At 77.0% G+C, this 5,000-nt stretch overlaps 1 non-coding gene across 1 annotated transcript; it reads right to left on the reverse strand.

Annotated features, from left to right (window-relative positions):
* Window positions 1-2,165: 2,165 nt before the first annotated feature.
* On the reverse strand, window positions 2,166-2,318 carry LOC138065512 (5.8S ribosomal RNA). Its single transcript, XR_011138541.1, has one exon. It is a non-coding gene; the product is annotated as a 5.8S ribosomal RNA (ribosomal RNA).
* Window positions 2,319-5,000: the final 2,682 nt, after the last annotated feature.

Here is a 5,000-nt window from a genome sequence, read left to right on the forward strand (position 1 = left end):
CCCCCCCCGCCCCCCGCGAGCGGGGGTGGGGAGAAAAGCGGCAGCGCCGCCGCCGACGGGGTCCGGGAAGCCGCCACGGGGGAAGGCGCGGCGGCGGTCCTCTCCCTCGGCCCCGGGATTCGGCGAGAGCTGCTGCCCGGGGGCTGTAACACTCGCCGCCGCGCGGCGGCGAGCCACCTGCCCACCGGGCCTTCCCAGCCGACCCGGAGCCGGTCGCGGCGCACCGCCACGGGGGAAATGCGCCCGACGGGGGCCGGCAGCCGGCCGGGCGGCGGTCCCCGGCCCGCCCGCCCCCCCCGGCCCGCCCCCGCGAGGGGGGCGGAGGGGAGGCGGAGGCGGGGATCCGCCGAGACCCGAGCCGGCCGACCGAGCCCGCCGGGTTGAATCCTCCGGGCGGACTGCGCGGACCCCACCCGTTTACCTCTTAACGGTTTCACGCCCTCTTGAACTCTCTCTTCAAAGTTCTTTTCAACTTTCCCTTACGGTACTTGTTGACTATCGGTCTCGTGCCGGTATTTAGCCTTAGATGGAGTTTACCACCCGCTTTGGGCTGCATTCCCAAGCAACCCGACTCCGAGAAGCCCCGGTCCCGGCGCGCCGGGGGGCCGCTACCGGCCTCACACCGTCCGCGGGCTGGGCCTCGATCAGAAGGACTTGGGCCCCCCGAGAGCGGCGCCGGGGATGGGGGCTTCTGTACGCCACATTTCCCACGCCCCACCGCGGGGCGGGGATTCGGCGCTGGGCTCTTCCCTCTTCACTCGCCGTTACTGAGGGAATCCTGGTTAGTTTCTTTTCCTCCGCTGACTAATATGCTTAAATTCAGCGGGTCGCCACGTCTGATCTGAGGTCGCAATCGGATGGAGGCGGGGCGGGCGCGCGCCCGCCCCTCGCGCTTCGACCCCCCGGAGGAGGCCCGAGACGAGGCAGAGCCGGCGGGCACGCGCCCGCCAGCCGCCGGCAGAGAGGACGGCCCGAGGCCCCCGCCAGGATCGAGGGGGAAGCGGCGCGGCGACCCGCGAGTCGCCGCCACGGAGGGGCAGCGAGGGGCCCCCCCCTCCGACACACGCGCGCGGCAGCACGGTGCGGTACCACCGCGGTACCCACCCGCAGACAGCCGCGCGGGGCCGGGGGGCGAGGTCCGCACCTCCCCCGGGCCCGGCTCCCAAACGCTCGCTCGCCCACTCGCACACTCGCGCACAGCCCCTCCACCGGCCGCGGCTGGCTCCTCCTCCCCGGCCGCTGACCTCCGCTCTCGCCCCGGCACGGGACGACGGCGCGGCAGCGCCCCTCCCCCCCCCCTTTCTGCCCCCCCCCCTCCCCCGTCTCGCCACCGAACGGCGCCGCCCGCGCTTGCCCCACACCACCGCCCCGCGGAGACACCCGCGCGCCGTCGCTGCCGGCCTCAACGCAACGCCGCGGCTGACGCCAGCCGGCGGGTGGAAGTGGCTCGGCACGCACTACGGACGCGGGTGCGCCGCGGGGGGGGGCAGAGGGGGCTCGGCGGGCGCCGAAGCGGCAGCAGTCGGGGCAGGGAGAGGGCAAGGGGAGGGGAAGAAAGGCAGCCGGCCGTCCCCCCCCGCCGGAGGGGAACGGGGGACCAGCGCACCACCGGGAGAGTGGTGGAGGAGAGCCGTCGTACGGCGGGCACTGGCGGTGGCGGCGGGCGGCGGCGGCAGGTGCCGGGCCACCGCGACCGACCGAACCTGGGGGCCCGGCGGGACGAACTCCGCACAGCGGGCGCTCCGGGAGCGGGGGTTTCCCGAGTCTGCACTTAGGGGGACGAAGGCCCGGGCCCACACGGGGAGGAGAGGCACCCCCTCTCCCCGGCGGCGCGGGCCTGCGAGGCGCCCCAGCCGCGCCACACCGCACACACCGCGCAGGGCAGCGGTGGCCACCGGGCTCGGAGGGGAGGGAGGGCAGGGCAAGGCACGCCGGCCGCGGACGGTGGAGGCGGACGGTCGGCCGGAGCCGGGCAGGCAGGCCAGCCGGAAGACCGGGGCCACCGGTGCACGCACCGGTGGTCCCGGCTCCGCCGCCGCCGCCGACTCACCGCCGCCGCCGCCCCCCCACCGACTCGCCGCCGCCGCCGCCCCCCCCGGCCCCCCCCCGAGGGGCGGCACACCGCTGCGCCAACGCGGCAATGGGGGTGACGATTGACCGTCAAGCGACGCTCAGACAGGCGTAGCCCCGGGAGGAACCCGGGGCCGCAAGTGCGTTCGAAGTGTCGATGATCAATGTGTCCTGCAATTCACATTAATTCTCGCAGCTAGCTGCGTTCTTCATCGACGCACGAGCCGAGTGATCCACCGCTAAGAGTTGTCTCGGTTTCGGTCCCCACCGCGCGCGCGGGGGGACCGGGCAGCTTTCGCAGCCCCCTGAGGGCCCCCATCCGCTCTGCCTCCCTCCTCACGCCGACGCCGGCTGCTGAGCAAGGGACAGCGGAGAGAGAGGGCACGCCTCACTGACCGTACAAGCACAGAGGGAAAAAAAAAGGGGGGGGGGGGGGAGAACAGACCCGAACGAGAGGGGCGGGGAGCCCTCGCTCCCGACCTGGGACAACCCCTTTCTCGCTTCGAGTCCGGCCCAGGCGCCCGGCTCGGCCTGGCCCAGCAGGGAGCGGCGCGCCAGCCGCGCCACCTGCCTCAGGGACCGGGGTGTGGGTCCCCGCGGAGCCCCGGCGTCGGAGCCCGGCCGCCGCTGGGAGCGGCGCCACCCGCTGCCCGCGCGCCCGCGACCCGCCAGCCGCACGCTTCCGAGCTCCTTCGCTCGCCTCACCGGCCTCCAGCTCCGCCGCCCCGGAGACGGCACCCAACACCCGCCTGCACACACGCAGCCTCCCGAGCGACGCCACGCACTCGCCCGTCCCTTCCGCGGGCAGACGCCTGGCGGCAGGCAGACGGGCGAGGCGGGACGGACGGGGAACGGCGCCCGCTCTCCCCGCCTCCACGCGGAGACCGGGAGGGGCCGCCCCCGCCCGCCCGCCCGCCGCCCGCCTGCCGCCCAGCGAAGCCGGGTCGGGCAGAGCGAGGCAGGCGCGCCGGATGGCGGAGTGCCGGGGCAGGGCGGGGGGGGGAGGGAAGGAAGGGTGCCGCCGACGGCCACGGCGGGAGACTGAGAGCACCGGCCAGGGAGGAGAAGGGATGCGCTGGGGCTCGGCGTCCGCACCACCCGCGGTGGGGGCTCGCCGTCCCGGCGGCGAGCACGCGCTCGCGCCGGGGTCGCGCGTTCGAGGCAGGCCGGCGCAAGCCGACCGCGCGGCGTCTCTCCGCCGAGACCAGACCGCGGAGAGAGGGGGCAGGGTACCCCTCTCCGTCCCGGCTGCCCGCGGGGCATGCACGGGCCGCGCCGGCGGGCATGGGGGGGTGCGGCGCCCGCGCGCGCCGACCCCCCGGCCCCTCCGGCAGCACGCCCGGCTGCCCCCCGGGTCGCATCGGGCCGCCCGAGTCTTTAAACCCCCGCCCGGCTCTCCGACCGAGAACCCTCGGGCCCGGAGCCCGGGGCCCATGGCCATCCCTACCCGGGGGGGCCGCTACCGGCGGCCGCGGTGGCCGGAGGCCCTCCTCCTTCCTCCCAGCGCGCCCCCCCCCCCCCCGCCGCCCCCCGCCACCCCCGGCCCGGCCGACTCGCAGCGCGGCCCCCACGGCACGGCGTGGGGCGGCTGGAGCGGTTGGGGGGGGGGGGGAAGGGAGGGGAGGAGGAAGCGTGGAAGGCCGGCAGGGCACGGCCGGTGCGGCACGCGCAGCGCAGCGCCCGGGAGGAGCACGCTGGCACACGGGACCACACGGGTGGGTCACCGAGGGGAGGCAGGAGAAGCGCGGACGCTAGGTACCTGGCCCTGGGGTGAGGGAAACGACCTGAAATCCCCGCGGGGGTGCCTCCCCCGCCGCCGCCCGCCGCCGGGCCACCGCCGCCTCGCGGCGACGGCGGCAGCCTCAGCGGCAGCGACGAGGCGGGGCGCGGAGGGGAACCCGGCACCCGCCAGCCGGCTCCAGCGCCCCTCGGCGGAGCGTCCACCCGCGGGGTGCGCCCGACACCCACCGCCACGACCTCGTCCTCCTCCCGGGGCCCGGGGTTTCCCTCAGTAACCCGGCGCCGGGTGGCAGCTGCGCCCGGGAGGAGAGCCGTGGTTTGGGCCGCCCGCTCGGGCACGACACGTCGCCTCGCGTGGCCTCGCGCGACGCCCCCGCTTGGGGTCCGCCGCGGCGCGGCGCCCGCCCCGCGCGCCGTCCCGGAACGCCTGTCCGCACCGCCTCTGCTAGACGGGCTGCTCCGCCGCAGCCCGCCCCGGGTCCGCCCCCCACAGCTTAGGAGTGGGGACCCGTGGGACCCGTCCCAACCCGGAATGCGATCTCGCTCGCGTCTCCACCCGCCGCTTCCTCCCGCGGGCACCGGGGGAGCAAGCCCCGCCGACCCTCCCACGCACTGCCGCCCGCTCTGCCGGGCCCTCCCCCGGGCCGGACCCTCCCCTGCCCCGGCGGCGGCGGATCACCGTCGGGCGAAGGGGCGGGGGCGGCGCTCGGAGACGGGCACCGGCGGCGGGCGCCAGCGGAGGCGAGAGGGCAGACGGGGACGGTCCCCCACCGGCGGCGGGGAATCGGCGGCGGGCTTTCGGCGAGCGAGCCCCCGCGCTAGCGGGCCTCGGGAGGGCCGTACACCCGCCGGCGGGCCGAGCCCCATGCTCGGCCCTGTGGCGCAGAGTGCGGGACAGGTGAACTCGGGTTCACGCACGGCAACCGGGACACGGCGGGCAGGGGACCACACCGGTGTTCAGTGCCGTCGGCATCGGCAACGAGGCGCGGTGGCCCGGCAGCGGCCCGGCGGTGGGCCGGCGCAGGTTTTGGAATGCCACGGTGGGCCGAAACCCCTCTTCCTCACAGTGAGGCTCGCACGGCCCGCCGGCCCTTCCCCGGCGCGCCCCGCGGTCTCGCTCGCTCTCGCGTGGCTGTCTCGCTCGCCAGAGGGCCGGGAGGCCCCCCCCCCCCCCCAAACTCCGGGCCGCC

This window comes from Struthio camelus, unplaced genomic scaffold (assembly GCF_040807025.1).
Source record: "Struthio camelus isolate bStrCam1 unplaced genomic scaffold, bStrCam1.hap1 HAP1_SCAFFOLD_112, whole genome shotgun sequence".
NCBI lineage: Eukaryota > Metazoa > Chordata > Aves > Struthioniformes > Struthionidae > Struthio > Struthio camelus.